Below are 18,965 nucleotides of genomic sequence, written 5' to 3'. Positions count from 1 at the left end.
CTTCCCAAGACCAGGGCTCCAATTCCTTTTCTCTCTGGTTTGCAGGAGCAGAGTGGAGGTGTGTATGGGGGCTCAATCCTTGCTGCTTTGTTCCACAGAATGAATTTTTTCCACCCTAACTGTAATTCTGTTCTCCTCCTAGAGCAAAGGTTGAAAACTGGTGGCCTGTGGGCCAGATTTAGCCCTCAGTCATGCTTTATTTGGCCCACACAGTGGTTTATAAAAATCTGGATTGGTTGCCAACATTTAAAAAATTGAAAGAGTTGTTTTATATGGGACCATATATAAATATGGACATATGATTTTCTTAAAATCCTGGAAAATCTGAGAACCTGAATCCCCAGCCCACAGGACAGTGAGTGGCAGGAGCTGTGAAATTGCATCTCCCACCTAGACTGTGAGCTCCTCAAGGGCAGGGGGCCATCCTGCCCCCTCTGTACCCCAGCACCTGACACAGAGCCTGGCTCCAGGCAGCAGTCATGAAAGTTTAATTCCTTTCCTTTTGTATCATGCACAAGTTTCAAGAACATGCGAGTCAAGAGTCCCACACGGCAAGTGTTCTGACCTTGATTGTGCGTGAACCCTCTGGCAGTCTGATGAGCCTGTGGACCCCTTTTCAGAATAACGTTTTTTAATTCATAAAACAAAACAAAAATGCATGACTACAAAGGAAATCAATCCTACTGAATGCAGTTTTCAAAATATTAAAAAATAATGGTAATTGGGTAATACATGTTTTTTAATTAACACATTAAATACCAAAACCTAGTTGCAGATCTAATAATTACTGTAATTTTGAAGCACTGTTGAGCATGAACGATATTTTGAGAGACCTTCAACAGCTGTAACAAGACATGAAAACATCTCTGATTTCTGTTGGTAGTGGAACTGCTAACGTCACAGGTCCTAGTAATGCTTCAGGGATTTGTGGCCCACATTCATGATGGAAAGCGCTATTACACTTCAACTAAATGCTAATGAGGAAAAGAAAGATGTAAATTTTTCTCATCCAGGTTCACAGCCCTAGGAATTCTACCCTTGTGTCTCACGGATCTCAGGTCAAGACCCCTGCTTTGGGGAGAAAATGCTAATGGCAGCTACAACCAAGCCACAGTAACAGGGAACTACAATCCCATAGAAATCAACACATGCTTGGGTATCTTGGCCAGGGCAGGGATGGGGTGTAAATTAGATCAGTGTTTCTGGAGGGCTACTTGGCAATATGTTCCAGGAATCTTAAAAATGCGCATTTGCTTCAACCCAGCAATTCTGGCTACACTTCTAGATGTAGCCAAAGAAAAACGACTGTGAGGTTGTTTATCATAGCCAAGGGCACATCCAGCTTTTGTGGGGCCTGAAGCTCATACAATTTAGAGGTCCCTTCTTACAAAAAGAAGACAAAATCATGAATATAATATTGCCAGACTGCTCTCCTGGACATGTGGAAAGGTTCTGAGCAAGTGAGGACCCTGCAGCTAAAGCACCATCAGCTGCATGTAAATAGACAATCATAGCATTGTTAATAATAACCTAGAATTAGAAACAACCTGAAACAGCCAACAGTCAGGGTTCAGTATAGTAAATTACAATACCTCCATACAAGGGAATACTGATCAGTCATTTAAAAGGGTATGAATGTAGAGGTGTGCTTACTGACATGAAAAGATGCTCAAAACATAGTGTGAAGTGGAAAAGCAGATTATAAAACGTGTAAGAAAGATCCCAGTTTTGTTAAAATAACATACTAGTTATGTGTAATTGTATGCTAAATGGGCCTTTCCTGTCTCAGAATTGCTGCTGTCCCCCAGAACCTCAAAAGCAGCACCAGGGCTTCCCTGGTGGCACAGTGGTTGAGAGTCCGCCTGCCGATGCAGGGGACACAGGTTCGTGCCCCGGTCCGGGAAGATCCCACGTGCCGCGGAGCGGCTGGGCCCGTGAGCCATGGCCGCTGAGCCTGCGCGTCCGGAGCCTGCGCTCCGCAACGGGAGAGGCCACAACAGTGAGAGGCCCGCGTACAGCAAAAAACAACAAAAAAAAGAAGCAGCACCAGACACAACCCAGCAGGACTCTGGCAGAGATTAAGATATCATCACCCCATCACCTGCCTCCAGACTCACTCCGACCTGGGAGAGGAGGAAAGGGACTGAGACTTGCCATGGAGGGAGTTGTCCAAGTGCTGTGCTTCATCGCACAAGGCTCAAGCCTGGCCACCGGGGCTTCCCTGGAGCTGAGAGGACACAGAGCCTGAGCCCACCTCTCAGATGGAAAAGGCTGAAGACGAGAGGACGGTGGGAGCTGCCCCTGGGGGTAGCCCAAACCGGGGGTGGGGACTGCTGTGGGAGCAGCCTGTGCTTCCAGAGTTTGGCAACAAAAGAGAGGAATGTTTCTTAGGGGACCAGCTGGACACAGTGCACGGTAGCTGGGCCTGAGTCATCGCAAAATATCCCTGCCCAAGAAGTCTGCCCTCCAGGACAAGGGGACGCTATAGAAGAACCCCTCAGCAGGAATGGAGAGGGCACGGACAGGTGGTCAGTCAGGGGTATGTGCCCCGAGCGCAGGGACCAGCTGGCAGAGACCACAAAGGGGGTTCCACAAAATCCCAAAATTGTTTGCCTTAAACCTTCCTTTTCCCATCACGTGTTTCTGAAGTGTATCTGTCTGGGAGCTGTAGGGAAGGAGAAGAAGTTTTGAGAAATTCTGTTCATTTGTCTTTTTGTGTAATTGAGATATAATTTACATACGGTAAAATTCACCCTTAATGTACAGTTCTATGAGTTTTGACAGACTCATAACAGTTAGGTAGCCACCAGCACAGTCACGATGTAAAGCATTCCCATCAGCCCAGAAAGTTCCCTTGCACCCTAATGTCGTCAACTCTTTCCTCCATCCCGTCCCTAGCGATCACTGACCTGTTTTCTGCCATAGTTTTGCTTCTTCCATATAAATGAAACCACACAGTATGTAGCCTTTTGAGTCTCAGCTCTTTCACTTAGTACAACCCATCTGAGAGTCATCCATGTTGCTGAAAGTATCAAGGTTCCTTGCCATTACTGAGTAGTATTCTGCTGAGTGGATGTATGACACTTTGTCCAACCATTCACCTACTGAAGAACATTTGAGTTGTTTCCAGTTTGGGGCTGGAATTATAAATAAAGCTGGTATAAACATTCACCTATAGGTTTTTGGGTGAGCATAAGTTTTCCTTTCTCTTGGGTAAATACCCAGGAGTGGGAGTGTTGGGTCCCATGGCAAGTGTGTGTTTAACTTCCAGAGATGCTGACAAACTGTTTTCCAAAGTGACTCTTCAGTTTTCACTTCCCGCCAGCCATGAATAAGAGTTCCAGTTGCTGTTCATCTTCACTAACAACTTGGTATCGTTGTCGTCCTTTTTAATCCATTTAATAGGAGTGTAGTAGGAGACTAAAATTTTGTTTTGTTTTCACAGACTTTTTAACGAGCAGTTTTAGGTTCACAGCAAACTTGAGCAGAGAGTACAGAGAGTTCTCACATATTCCCTGTCCCCCAAAAGGCACAACCTCTCCCCACTGACATGGCCACCACAACGGTACATTTGTTATAACTGATGAACCTATACTGACACATCATTATCACCCAGAGTCCATAGTTTACATTAGGGTTCACTCTTGGTGTTGGACATTCTATGGGTTTGGACAAATGTATAATGACATGTATCCACCATCATAACATCATACAGAAGAGTGTCACTTCCCCAAAACTCCTCCATGCTCTGCCTGTTCATCTCCTTCTCCCTGCAGCCTCTGGCAACTACTGATGTTTTTTCTGTCTCCATGGTTTTGCCTTTTCCAGAATGTCATATAATTGGAATCATACAGTATGTAGCCATTTCAGATTGGCTTCTTTCACTCACTGATATGCATTTAAATTTCCTCCCTGTCTTCATGGTTTGATAGCTCACTTCCCTTTAGCTCTGAATAATATTCCATTGTCTGGATGTACATAGTTTATTTGTTTATTCACCTACTGAAGGACATCTTGGTTGCTTCCAAGTTTTAGCAATTATGAATAAAGCTGCTATAAACATCTGTGTGCAGGTTTTTGTGTGGACGTAAATTTTCAGCTCATTTGGGTAAATACCAAGGAGTGCAATTGATGGATCATATAGTAAAAGTATGTTTAGTTTTGTAAGAAACTGTCAAACTCTCTTCCACGGTGACTGTACCATTTTGCATTCCCACCAGCAATGAATGAGAGTTCCTGTTGCTCCACATCCTCTCCAGCATTTGGTGTTGTCAGCGTTTTGGATTTTGGATATTCAAATAGGTCTGTAGTATTATCTCGTTGTTTTAACTTGTAATTCCTTGATAACATATGATTTTCATGCAGTTGGTATATCTTCTTTGGTGAGTTGTCTATTCAGGTATTTTGCACATTTAATAAATTGTGCAGTTTGTTTTCTTATTATTGAGTTTTAAGTGTTCTTTGTATATTTTGGATAATAGTCTTTTGTCGGATATGTCTTTTCAAATATTTTTTCCCAGAGATTGAAGTTTTAATTTTAATTGGACTGGACTTTTTTTTTTAACCTTTTAGTTTTGAAACAAATTCAAACTTGCAGAAGAATTGAACTTCCAAATATCCTTCACTCAGTTTCACCAGCTGTTAGCAATTGTTAACATTTTGCTTTGTCATTTTTTATCTCTCTATATACATATTTTCCCCGAACTATTTGAGAATAAGCTGCATACATCATTACCCCAACTATTTCAACATTTTTTTCCTAAGAAAAAGGACATTCTTTTACATAACTACAGTACAGTTATCAAATTCAGGACATTTAATATTGCTATAACACCGCTATCTAACCCTCAGGTCAGATTCAAATTTCACTAAATGCCCCAGTAATGTCCTTTATAGCAATTTCCCCCTCTGATCTAGGATGAAATCCAGGATCATGCATTCTATTTGGTTGCCATGTCTCTTTCATCTCCATTAGTCTGAAACAATTAGTCTTTCATTGGGTTTCATGACATTGACATTTTGATGAGTCTGGGCCAATAATCTTATAGACTGGTTTTCAGTTTGGGTTTGTCTGATGTTTCCTCTGTCAGGTTCTGCCTTTTTGGCAGGAATACCACAGAGGTGATGTGTCTTTCTCAGGTCACCACATCAAGAGGCACTTCATACTCTACTAAGTATAGCTTTTAATGTGAATTAGGGGGGGAAAAAAAAAGACTGGAAAGAGATATTCACCACAAACTAAGAGTAAGAGGAGGATTTCAGATGATTTTTATTTTCTTCTTTTATTTATCCATATAATGGGCTCATACCCAGCAAGCATTTAATCTACCTACTCACCACCTCCAAACTCTGCCCTTTCATCCATTTCAAACTAGACCTCGGTCTTTGATGCTCCAGAGAAACAGAGGTCACAGTAAAATGTCATTATATAAAGTAATCTTTGTCTTCTGAATTTCTAATATCCCAGGTCCTTCCACTTAAGGGATTATCCAGGGTTATTTTTATTGAATGCAATTTTCACCTTATAAGATCTAATGCCACTGTACGTTCAGATTTTCTTTATACAGTTAACTTACCATTAGTCATGAGTGATAAGAAAAAATTGATATTAAAAAGAAGGTGAAAAATGACTCGCTTCCCCCACATTTTGAATTGTGGACCAGAAAGCTCGGCAGCCTGAGGTGGGGGTTGCTCGTTCCTTTGCTCCCTCCCCAAGACTGACAGCTGTCACAGAGGGCACCGGGGGCGGGGTGATTTATATGTCACTGCCGACATCATGGAAATTCTCAGTGTGGCATCTTCAGAAGGAGGAGGATCTTGGACGTAGGCACCTCAAAGGGGAAAATATCTCTAAATCAGTCATCAGGCCCACATTTCTTCCTCCTAAATGTCTTTCATCTTCTCTTCATCCTCAGGCCCCTGAGGGTTCAGGCTTTTGTCATCTCTCACCTGGACTGTGGCCTCCCTGTCTTCTGTCTGTTCTGTAGCTCCGTTCCCAGAGCCCCTCTCTTATCCATGGTTCTTCACCACCCCCATGGCATTCTCAATTAAATGCATTCCCAAACCCTGAAACCCTGACGCCCACCTCTCCCCACCCTCTGGTCCCACCCTGCCTCTGTGCCTTCCCGTGTCCCACACCCTAGCCCCCAGCCAACAGTGAGCTGCTCGCTCATTCCTGCCCTGCATTTTCCTGCCTCATGCCATTCTCCTCGCTGGAATGCCTTCCTTTGGTAGCTCTGCCTGTCCAAAGGGACCACACTTCAAGGGTAAGCATCAGGGTTACCTCCTTCAAGAAATCTCCAGGAAACCTTTACTAATGTTTCCTGTGGGCCAGGCTCTTTGCCGGGTCCTGAAGATACAACAATGAGAATGACACAGGCCCCACCTCCAAGGGGCTCACAGTCCAACAGGGAGTCAAGAAAGAGACACATGAACAGAGGAACAAAGGTATTCCAAGGGTTGGGACAAAAATATTGTTTATTTATAAATAAATATTAAATAATTTTAAAAAGAAGGTAAGGATAGGAACATGATATGTGCAGCAGAAAAATAAGTTGCCCTTTTGGGTGGTGTGTTAGTTTGCTAGGGCCGCTGGAACAAAGTACCACAAACTGGGTGGGTTAAAACAACAGAAATATATCGTCTCTTGGTTCTGGAGGCTGGAAGTTCAAGATCAAGGTGTTGGGAAGGCTGCGTGCCCTCTGAAGGCACCGGGGAAAGATCTGTTCCAGGGCCCTCTCCTGGCTTCCCAGTAGTTCCCTGGCTTGAGAGGTACAATTGCAGTCTTCACATGAAGCTCTCACTATGTATGTGTCTCTGTGTCCAAATTTCCCGTCTTTATTAGGGCACCAGTCATATTGGGTTAGGGGCCCATCCTACTCCATTATAATCTCATGTGACATCTGCATCAACCCTATTTCCAAATAAGGTCACATTCTGAGATATTGAGGGTTAGGGCTTCAACTTATGAATCTGGCTTGGTGGGGGGACACAATTCTACCCAGAACAGGTGAGTGGAGGTCAGATCCCAAAGAGGAGGGATAAGCATGGAGGAGTAGAACTAGAGGTGTTGGCTCAAGCTAAATTTGCCCATGTGATAAAGGCAGCTGGCTCAGAAGGGGGATTTGGGGGAAAGACAGAGACAGCTCATGGGGATTTAGAAAAATTTTATTGCTGTGTGGCATGCACTGCCAACTCTTCTGTGCTTCCACAAAAGCTACTTCTGCTCTGTACCCTGGAGTAGGGGAGGGGACTGCAGATGCGTCGGCACTGCCCATAGGAGGCCAGAGCTCCTGGTAACATAGGCTAAACCTACAGCATGGAGGAGATGGGGTGCTCATGGCTGAGGGAGCTGAGTAAGGAAGAGTTTAAGGCGGCATCTTCTTGAGGGAAGAACGAAATAGACATAACCAGCTGTATTTGGCATCTGACTCTGCCACATGCATTCATTTCTGATGACACGTTTGATTCTCATCAACACCTCATATGGTAGAATTTACTGTCCCTATTTTATGTGACAACACGGTGGCTCAAGAGTGTTGTGGCCTGCTACAGGACCCACAGCAGGTGCCAACCCAAGTGGGGTTTGAACCCAGGAAGTCTGACAGCAAAGTCAAGGCTCCTTCCAGAGCCGCTCAGGTGCACTCTGACCACAGGCTCCTCTTCAGCAACTCGGGACACCTCCTGCACACTGAGCACCAACAAGGCACATGTACTGAACGATTAAAGAATGTTTCTGTGCAGTCGCCTCAGAAGCCGTTGTTACATCCCTTGGCTCACTTCTGATTACTGGCAAAGATCACCTCCCGAGGCCAGTGTCCTACCCCATGCTTGCGCTGGGAGTCTCCACATTGGCCACAGTTTCTTCAGCACCACCGGAGCTTGCTTGAGCAGATGACACAGCCAAGAGGTCTAAAGGCCCCTCACCTGATGCGGTAAGTGTCAGGATCAACCTCCAGCTCCCCATCCTGCAGGTGGACGGTTCTGGGAGGTGTTCCGTAGGCTTCGCAGGGTGCTGGTGGAATGCAGTTCCATTGCTTACTGTACAGACGGATAGAGCACACCTAGTGTGGGCTTTTCTTCCTTCCCTGTTGCACTCCTTCCACTCCCCTACTCTCACTTCTCAGGATCACCTCCCTCTAAACTACTTACACCAGAGCCTTGAGTCATACTCTGATTTTGGAGGAACTCAAACTGAGACAGCAGTGCTGGTGCTGGTGGGAAAGAGGAGGAGCCCTTTCCAAGGGGCCCCCTCTGAAATGGACTCGTGGCCATGAGTGAAGAAGCCAGCAACAGCTAATGGATCAGGGCCCATTGACAGGGTTTTGCTTTAGAGGCAAAGTTGGAGTGGGAGGCCTGGGCGTATCACACAGGTTAAAAGCCTGGGCTCCATTTAAGCACGGAAGAGACACACTTAGATTCGTACTTCTGAAAGACCACTCTGGCTGCTGAGCGGAGGATGGATGGGAAGAAGCAAGACTGGGGTCAGGGAGACAAGTCGGGAGGCCATTGTCATAACTGAGTACAGATGATGAGGCCCAGACTAGGGGAGGGGCGATGGCCTGGAGAGAAGATCACAGGGTCGAGAGTAGTTTAGCAAGTCGAACTGCTGGAAAACCCGGGTAAGGACAGGGGCTGAGGGTAGAGAGAGATGGTCAGGGGTGACTCCAGGCTTCTGGTGCCTTTCCCTGATGGAGGGGACGTGGGGAGAGGAGTTCGGGGGGACATGTTGGGTGTTGGTTCTTGTGGGTTAGGAAGGTCTCTGGAGCATGTGGAGGTCTGTGTGTGGCACGCAGGGGAGAGGTTGGGCTTGAAGCAGATGCGGGCGTCATCCACCTAGTGGCCTCGGTGTGTCCCTTACTCTGGGTCTGTTCCTGCTGCCCAACCAAGAGGGGTCGCCTTGGGTGGCCCCTAAGGATCCTGCAGCTCAGTGGGAGGAGCCTCTGCTGCTTCTCCTCCCTCGTCCCCCCACCCCCAGCCGGAGGGTAGCGGCAGGCAGGCCTGGGTTCAGGCACCACCCCCAACTTGCGGGACACTCTGCTTCTTCTAGGTGAGAGCCCGGGAGTTCCAGCCTGTCCCAGGAGGTAGGGGACATGGAGGGACCCAGTTCCAGCCCTTGGAAACCCCTGTCTCATTGTTTCCACAACAGCACCAGCCCAGAAACAATGCAGGAGGCCCAGGGAAAGGCAGACCCTGCCCGGTCGCTCTTCTGTCTCAGGTGGGTGTGGATGGGGCCATGGGGGGCATCGCAATAGAGATTGGGAACAAGGCAGGAAGGTGGGAGAAGGGTCCAGCTCGGTCCCAGCCAGGATTCCAGCCAGAAATTGGGCCACGCAAGATGAGGCGCTGGAGAGAGATGACTGAAAGGATGGGCAGACTAAGGGCACCAGCACAGTGTGGATCCTGGGTGAAGGTGTCAGCTGTGCTGCTTTCCAGATGTTCAGGGAGGCTTTTCCCACTTCATTTTCCTCGTCTGTAGAGTGACACCTGGCTAGGTGCCTGCCACATAGAGAGCACTCAATATTTCCCTCCCGTTGTCCAGTCTCCCCCGCAGATTTTATCCAGCAACAAGCACCCCTACCCCATGTGCACCTGGGCGCCCCCCCTGCATCTCTAATCCTGTGACTCTCCACATTACATTGGATGCTCTTTGAAGTGTCTTGGTGTGCCAGGCTTGGACTCTGAAAGCCTGGGTCAAGGTCCTGGCTCCATTCCCTACCTTAAGTAAGTCCCTTTGCACGTCCGAATCTTGACTTTCTCACCTACTGAAAAAAGCCGTCATAAACATTTCATCTTTATTAGTTTTACTCACACCCTTCCCCATGTGTCCTGAGACATTCCGTCAGGAAAGAGCTGTTTGCACTAGTTCACACAAGCGTGTAAATGACTGACAACCCACTCAGAGCTCTTGCAAGGCCCTGGGAGGACAAATAGATGCACCAGTCATCAAGTTTATAGGGTGTACCTTATTCGTATCTGCATCACTGGTACCTCGTACAATGTCTTACTCCTCACGGGCAGAGGCTAAATGTTTGCAGAATTGCTAAACCCTCGTCTGATGTACCTCTGTGTTCTGGATACCCAGATGGAACCTGGCAAACAAGGTGCTCATGTGCGTGTGATCAGTGCATGAAGGGATTACTGAATTCAGTGGGGCCCAAAGACCACGTCTGAGTGTGGGGTTCCCGGCTGGGGGCACCAGGACCTCTCCTTTCTGCATGCAAGAAGTCAATGCTTTCAGGATCTCCCCTTTCTGCATGCAAGAAGTCAATGCTTTCAGGATCTCCCCTTTCTGCATGCAAGAAGTCAATGCTTTCAGGATCTCCCCTTTCTACATGCAAGAAGTCAATGCTTTCAGGATCTCCCCTTTCTGCATGCAAGAAGTCAATGCTTTCAGGATCTCCCCTTTCTGCATGCAAGAAGTCAATGCTTTCAGGATCTCCCCTTTCTGCATGCAAGAAGTCAATGCTTTCAGGATCTCCCCTTTCTACATGCAAGAAGTCAATGCTTTCAGGATCTCCCCTTTCTGCATGCAAGAAGTCAATGCTTTCAGGATCTCCCCTTTCTGCATGCAAGAAGTCAATGCTTTCAGGATCTCCCCTTTCTGCATGCAAGAAGTCAATGCTTTCAGGATCTCCCCTTTCTGCATGCAAGAAGTCAATGCTTTCAGGATCTCCCCTTTCTGCATGCAAGAAGTCAATGCTTTCAGGATCTCCCCTTTCTACATGCAAGAAGTCAATGCTTTCAGGATCTCCCCTTTCTGCATGCAAGAAGTCAATGCTTTCAGGATCTCCCCTTTCTGCATGCAAGAAGTCAATGCTTTCAGGATCTCCCCTTTCTGCATGCAAGAAGTCAATGCTTTCAGGATCTCCCCTTTCTGCATGCAAGAAGTCAATGCTTTCAGGATCTCCCCTTTCTGCATGCAAGAAGTCAATGCTTTCAGGATCTCCCCTTTCTGCATGCAAGAAGTCAATGCTTTCAGGATCTCCCCTTTCTGCATGCAAGAAGTCAATGCTTTCAGGATCTCCCCTTTCTGCATGCAAGAAGTCAATGCTTTCAGGATCTCCCCTTTCTGCATGCAAGAAGTCAATGCTTTCAGGATCTCCCCTTTCTGCATGCAAGAAGTCAATGCTTTCAGGATCTCCCCTTTCTACATGCAAGAAGTCAATGCTTTCAGGATCTCCCCTTTCTGCATGCAAGAAGTCAATGCTTTCAGGATCTCCCCTTTCTGCATGCAAGAAGTCAATGCTTTCAGGATCTCCCCTTTCTGCATGCAAGAAGTCAATGCTTTCAGGATCTCCCCTTTCTGCATGCAAGAAGTCAATGCTTTCAGGATCTCCCCTTTCTGCATGCAAGAAGTCAATGCTTTCAGGATCTCCCCTTTCTGCATGCAAGAAGTCAATGCTTTCAGGATCTCCCCTTTCTGCATGCAAGAAGTCAATGCTTTGCCAACAGCTGCAGCCAGCTGGCACCAGGTCCCGGCAAGAGTCATTGTTTGGCCCAAACAGGAAGCCACCAGAGGGGAAGTGTGGCCTCGCCTCAGTGAACCCCTGAAGAATGGCCCCCGAGAAACCTGGGGACGTGCTGGCGGGCACAGACCATATTGCAGCTGTGCCGTCGCCACCTCAGACCAGGCAGCAGACCTGGTGCAGGAGGAAGGGCTGGGAGCCAGGGCCCTGGGTTCTAGTCCTGTGTGACCTTGGGCTGGTTACTGCCCCTCTCTGGACAGATCTCCTTATCTATCAACTGATGGATTTGAACTATGCATTTCACCAAATGGATCCATGTCTGGGTGTCTCATTGGTGGTCCCTCTGGCTCCCTGTTTCCTGATGTCTTTTAGTGAAGATGAGGCCCATGGAATGACCATTTTCCACCAGGAGATGGAAAACCTGATGGTTCAGAATTAGTAAAGCATCATCTCCTCATTTCATTTCACTCCCCCAACAATTATGCCAAGAGGAGAAGGTGGGGTTCACACTCCCATCTCACAGAGGAGGACACAGAAGCTCGAGGTCGAGATTCGAATCCACACCCCTGGCCTCGGATCCCTAAGCCCTTGGGAAGCCTCACACCGTGAGCGAGTGCGTGCATGCTCAGGCTGGAGAGGGAGGTGCGCTTCCGCACTGCAAGGTGGGTTCTGAGACAGAGCCGCTGGGGGCAGGCACTGTGGAAGCCCACAGGAGCTTGCCTCGAGGCTGGCAGCTGGAGGTCTGCTCTGTGTTTGCTATGTGTTTATTTTTCCCAATTCAGGCTCTGCCACTTACCCACTGTGTGATCCAAGCAAGTCACTCCACCTTCTATGTCTCAGGGACCTCAGTGGTCACCTAGAGAGGACACCCATCCTGTTGACCCCCAGGCTGGGTGGGGATTGGATGAGCTGATGGGGAACAGAGGATTATCATCCCATAGACATGTTAATTGCCCATCCAGCAACTACTCCCCAATTTCTTCCTTATAGGACCGCAATTCTGCTCATTCTCTCAGCCCCCAGGTTTAACATTAGATCTCAATTAATCTGAGCCAATCAGCACATGCCATTCCCTGAGAGACTGTTATTGATTGGAAACATGACCCAAGTTGTCCTGTTCAAACCAAAGAAGAGGACTTTAGTTCAGGGTTGGGAGAAAGTCCTCTGTTGCACTTCCCTGCGGGACATTCACACAGAAACGTGTAGTCTCTGTTGTCACTGGCAGGTGTCATGGGGCCACAAAGGGAGCCAGCCAAGGACAAGAGGGAAATAGAAAACCCTCTGTTCCTGATGGTACCAGGAGCTACTGCTGGAGCGGAGCCACCCTCTCTGGGCTTGCAGCATGAGAGCTGATATATTTCCTTGCTATATTTAGAAGCTCTGGAGACAGGGTTTTCTCTTACCTGCAGCCAGAGGCGTCTTCAGTGCCCCTCATTATCGTGCAGGTTCTGATGCACAGAAGGGGAACGAGCCGCCCTCCCGTGTTGGCTCGCTCTGTTATTCAGGCCCCCAGGACAGTTGCAAAACCTCTGGGCACCCAGCCGGAGCGGATGACTTGTTCACAGCTTTTTGGAAACTCTGCATTCTTTCCTCTCTCTTCCTCGAGCCAGAGACAATTCCTCCCTCCCTGCAGCTGGCCTCTGGCTTCGGCCCAGCCGCCCCACTGACATTAAGCCTATGAGATTGATGGGGTGGAGAGACAGAGAGCCTAGACCCCAAGACCCCAGCCCCGGCTGCTCTTTCTGCTCAGCCTCTGTTTTCTCCCTCCTCTCCCCTCCAGGGACCTCGGCTACTTTGCAGCCTTAGGATCAAAGAGTTTTCAGAACATAAGAGCCCCTGGAGATGACCTGTTACAACCTCCTCGGTGTACAAAAATGGAAATTAGGGCCCAGATATAGGCAAGAGACTTGCTCCGGATCACAGGGCTCTGGGAATGGAACCTAGGTACCTTGCCTCCCAGTCCAGCACTCTTTCCCATAGGCTACAGGAAGGTCATAAATTGACATAACTTTTTCTTTTTTGAGTATCGACTGTATACCTGGCATTTCTTATCTTGGCCCTCCTTTTCTGTCCCTACGGCCACTGCTCTGATCTGGGCTTCATGGTCTCCTGCCTGGGTGTTGGTCTCACTTTAACTGTCTGTCCAGTTCCCATCTACAGTTCTGCCCTCCACACGGCAGCCAGAGGGATTGGCCTTTACACACACCTGATCCTCATCCCCTTGCTTCACTGCATAGGACATGATCCAGGATCTGTAAGCTGGCTTACAGGGCCCCTCAGGATTGATCACTGCCCAACCTCATCTGTCAGGTAAGACCTATATTCCCTACTACTAAACTCAGTTGATGCCTCCTCCAGGCAGCTTTCCCAGATCCCTCTGTAGTGAACAGTGCTGTATTAGAGTTTATCACGGAGTCCTTCTCAGGGTGGGAACGTATGACCTCAGATGTCTGCTCGCTGGATGGTGAGTCCTTCCAAAGCAGAGGCCACGTCTGCTCAGTATCCCTACCTGCTTGCACTCTCCACCAGACTTGACCTTGCCTGCCCTGCACTCTCCATCAGGCTTGACCTTGCCAGTGTGCGGTTTCCTCCTATTGGTTAAAGGTATCTGTCAATAGCCTTGGGAAGGCAAGGAACTCAAGGGCAAATGGCAGGAGATTCTGATTCCTCATCCTGAGTGAGCGCCATCCCTCCCAGCCTGGCCCATCCTCTGATCTGACTTGGGTGTGAGTGTGTCCCTGCTTCAGAGCATAGACACTAGACACTAGCCTGGGGCTACAGGAAGTCACAGGGGCAAAACTTAGCAAAGAGTGTCCTCTGAGCACAGCCAAGAAAAGCCTTGGACTTGGAACTCAGTGTTGGGATTCTAGGAGCTCCACTTCCAGGAATCAAATCCTAAGGGGGAAAAATTCAGAATGTGAAAAACAAGATGAACATGGAAGAATTTATTTAAAATAGCAAAAATCTGGAAACTATCTAGAAGTCTAGCAATGATAGAAAGGTTAAATATATTAACATATACTCGGAGAGTGAAATATTGTACAGCCATTAAAATTATGTTTGCAAAGAGTTGTTACTAACATGGAAAAGTGTTAAGTGAAAAAGAACAGAATACAAAACCATATACGTAGTGTGATCATAAATGGAAAAAATGCATAAAGACTGGGAGGAAATAGACTGAAATGCTAAAAATGGTTGACTTGGGGTAGAAAGATTAAAATTCTGCCTTGGCTTATATTTCGTGTGCTTTCCAAACTTTCTACTGTAAACTCATGTTCATTTTATAGTCAGAAAACTTCTACTATAAACTCCTATTCATTTTATAGACAGAAAAAATAAATTAGACAAGGCAAAAAAAAGAGATCAATTCCAGTTCTGATTCTGGTGATAATTGGACTTGTGACTTTGTGCAAGTCAACCATCCTCTTCAAGACTTTTCTTCATCTGTTTGTTCACCTGTTCCTTCTTTCATTCTAGGAATCTCTCCAAAGGACCTCCTCTGTGCCAGGGACGCAAATGTCACTAGGGACCCAAAAGTGAATCAGAACCTAAACATATGAAAAGATATTTAACTTTGTTCATAATCAGAGAAATACCAATTAACACTAAGGCAAGATGCCATATCTCATTTATCAGATTGACAAACCTCAAAAGTATGACAATATACTCGGTTGGCAAGACTGTGGGAAAAGAGGCTTTCTCATACCTGGTGTGGTAGGAATACAAAATGGTGCAAGCCCTATATGGAGGGAATTTGGTAATTTCTAGAAAAATTACATATGTGTTTATTCTTTGATCTAGCAACCCCACTTCTAGGAATCTATCCCAAAGATAAACTGGCAAAAATAAGAGAAGATGTATGCATAAAACTACTGATGGAAGAAGCACCATTTGTAATAGAAACTTTTAAGATGTGCACCAATAGAGATTAGTTGGCCACACGGTATATGGCTCTGCACCTAGAAAAGGGAATGAAGAGGGTCTCTAGATGCTGTTATGACATAATCTCCAGGGTACAATCTTAAGTAAAAAAGCAAAGTGGAATAAGTTGTATATAGTGCATTATCACTTATCAAAGAAAGTGAAGGGAAAACACACATATTTTCTTTAATTTAAGAAAATCAGTTAAAATATAAAAAATTTAAACTGTTATTTATTGGAGGAGGAAGGAAATAGGGTAAAGGGAGTGGAGGTAGAAGCTAGACTTCTCTGAATATACTTCATTTTGCAGATTACCTTTGGAACCAGATAAACGCTTTACACAAAAATAAAACAAAATTAAATCAAAACAAAAGCCAAAATCAGTCCCCCCCAAATCAAAGGCAAAATGAAATTAATGAATCTGTGTTTTGAGTTGATGGCTTCTCCATGCACAGTTGAAATAGTTCAAGGGATTTAGAAATGTGGTGATTTGACTGCACATCACTAGTAGGATATATGTTCTAAGGACAAAAGAACTGCAAACAAATCATAAGGTGTTTTCAGTCATCAGATTGTTTGTAAAAGTAGTGGCATTGCTACTCTGACATTTTTACAATATATAGAGAAAGTAGGAAACAGTGAATCAGTAATCATGTTAATGTTCGTAGGAAGCAAGATTTTCAGCATTAGTGAAAAGAGACAATAATGTAAAATCAAAGAATTTAAGTAAAAGTCTTATAGTCTTAGGTTTTATTTAAAATATCAATATGAACTCTTGGTGTGAATTTTCTTAAGAAAAAAAGTATTTCCTAGCTCTGCACCCTGGAATAACCTAGACATAATGACCAGCCGAATAGCATTGAGCACCCCTAACATCCAGATTTGTGGTCTCTAAATACTACTTCTCACTTAAAGAAACAGAACTTCTTGGATAAATAGCTGATTCCAGATCTGGGCAGAAAATGTACAAGACAAACCTGGGCATCTTGTCATACCAGAAAGTCAGGAAGCTACTGAACATTACTTAGGGTCTGTTCAAAAGGACTCAGAAGCCAATTAAAGAGATCCCCACTGGCCAAAGTTGGGACGATTTGAGTGATAATAACTGTAATAGATTAAAACATATCAAATACATTAAAGCTATGTTATAATAATGATACAAAAAAACACCAAAACCAAAACAAACAAAACCCAGTTGGTCACCTTTAGAGAATATTAGGGGATCAACTCGTTATTCTGAAAACTGATAAGTAAAAGGAAAGCATTTATCCTGCCTTTCCTAAGTACATTGTACCTCAGAGAAACCAGAGTTGATGAGAGAAGTTTCTCTCATAGAAGTATTCCAGCTAATAAATGAAGAAGAAAGTAAAATTAAAATATCATTGTTTTGTAAATCTCTAACAAAATAGTGGATCTAGGCAATGACCATCAAAGTCTTTCAGCAGCGCAGAAAGACAGACAATGAAATATTATGTGCCTTTTGAGGAAAGGACAGTAGTCTCTCCTCTTATGCACGGTTTCACTTTCCACAGCTCCAGTTACCCGCTGTCAAATATGGTCCAAAAATATTAAATGGAAAATTCCAGAAATAAACAATTCATAAGTTTTAAATTGTGCACCGTTCCAAGTAGCATGATGAAATCTCACATCATCCCTGTCCGTTTTGCCTGGGATGTGAATCATCCAGCCCATTTGTCACTTAGCAGCCATCTGTGTTATCAGACTGACTGTCACGAGTATCACAGTACTTGTGTCCAACTAATTCTTACTTTACTTAATAATGGCCCCAAAGCTCAAGAATAGTGATGCTGGCAATTTGGATATTCAGTTTCTGTGCCTAATTTATAAATCAAACTTTATCATAGGTATGTATGCATTGGAAGAAACACAGTGTACCTAGGGTTCGGTACTATCCAAGGTTTCAGGCATCCACCGGGGGTCTTGGAACTTACCCCGTGGATAAAGGGGGACTACTGTACATACACCTCCTATAAAGTATTCTTGCCAAAACTTTGAATCTGAATTTAATTGTCTTTAGATCTAACTGACAATTTATAGGAAAGTCAGGGGACTGAAGAATATGTTAAACAACACTACGGGGGATGTAGTAGGAAAAGTACAGAATGTGAAAATGACAGGGGACAAACAACCTGGTTTATTCCACAAATAAGCAGGAGAAGAACAAGAGAAGGGGAAGAAATCTACAGATTGAAAGAGACATAAGCGACCCAACAAACAAGTGACATGTGTGGCCCTTGTTGCATCCTGATCCTGAACAAACCAACTTTAAAAGACCATTTATGAGACAACTGGGCCATTTTTAAACATGACTGGATATTCGATGATAATGTTAAAATATTATGAAAATAGACATATGATAATGGTATTCGGGTCAGGCCTTTATGGTTTAGAAATACATACTGCAATATTTATAGATAAAGGGATTTGATATTTTGGATTTGTTCCAAATAATCCAGTGGGGGAGGTGGTGGGGGATAGAAATGAAACAGAGTGGCCTTGTACGCAGGGTTCTTTGTACTATTCTATTTTTGTGCATGCTTGAAATTTTCCACAATAAAATGTCTTTGCTTCCCTTAAGGAGGTAGGGAGGAGGGCTCAGACACATCAACCAAGGAGAGCAGTTTCCTCTGAGGCAATGATGGGAGCAGATGCTGGAGTGCTGCCCCTCCCTCAGGAGTGAACAAGCAGGAATGTGCATGTAGATGGCGGAGTTCCCGTAGAGGCAAGAGCATGAGCAAGTGCAAGAAACTTCCATAATCTGGGGAGGGCAAGTAATCTCTGCATCGAGGGAGCAAAGGGGCATATCAGGAGAGTGGCTAAGAGGAGATGGGGACTGTCATGGAGGGCCTTGAATGCCAGGCCAGGAAGCCCCGGGAGTGTTTAAGCTGGGGAGTAACATCGTGGGCTGTGTTTTAGCCATGTCACCCAAGCAACTGGACAGATTGGAGGAAGAGGCCTGAATGGGTGTGGGGAGACCCGAGCAGAGGCTGGGCAGGGGTCCTACACAGAGCCCAGGAGGCCTGAGCTGGGGCGTGGCCTGGGGACAGATTGGAGGAGCTGCATAGTGCAGTGAGGAGGTGCTTGAGCAGTTTCTGGCTTGGGCAGCCAGATGTTCGTGGATATTCGTGGGGTGGTGGGGTGGTGGAGGGACTTGGTGGATGCTGACAAATCAATATCTGGGCCTCCCTGGTGGCGCAGCAGTTAAGAATCCGCCTGCCAATGCAGGAGACACGGGTTCGAGCCCTGGTCCGGGAAGATCGCACATGCTGTGGAGCAACTAAGCCTGTGTGCCACAACTACTGAGCCTGCACTCTGGAGCCCACGAGCCACAACTAGTGAGCCCACATGCCACAACTACTGAAGCCCACGCGTCTAGAGCCCGTGCTCCACAACAAGAGAAGCCATCTCACTGAGAAGCCCACACACTGCAAAGAAGAGTAGCCCCCGCTCGCAGCAACTAGAGAAAGCCCACGCGCAGCAATGAAGACCCAACGCAGCCAAAAATAAATAAATAAATAAATTTTTAAAAAATGGGGTGGTGGAGGGAGCAGGTTA

General features: G+C 45.9%; 1 protein-coding gene across 1 annotated transcript in view; it reads left to right on the top strand.

Moving 5' to 3' along the window:
- Positions 1-18,965, top strand: part of LRRC32 (leucine rich repeat containing 32) — a 353,559-nt gene that overhangs the window by 18,718 nt on the left and 315,876 nt on the right. The window lies entirely within an intron of this gene.

Source organism: Lagenorhynchus albirostris, chromosome 9 (genome assembly GCF_949774975.1).
Source record: "Lagenorhynchus albirostris chromosome 9, mLagAlb1.1, whole genome shotgun sequence".
Classification (NCBI taxonomy): domain Eukaryota; kingdom Metazoa; phylum Chordata; class Mammalia; order Artiodactyla; family Delphinidae; genus Lagenorhynchus; species Lagenorhynchus albirostris.
Note: the sequence above shows the minus strand (reverse complement) of the source record. Positions and strands in the feature narration are given on the sequence as shown.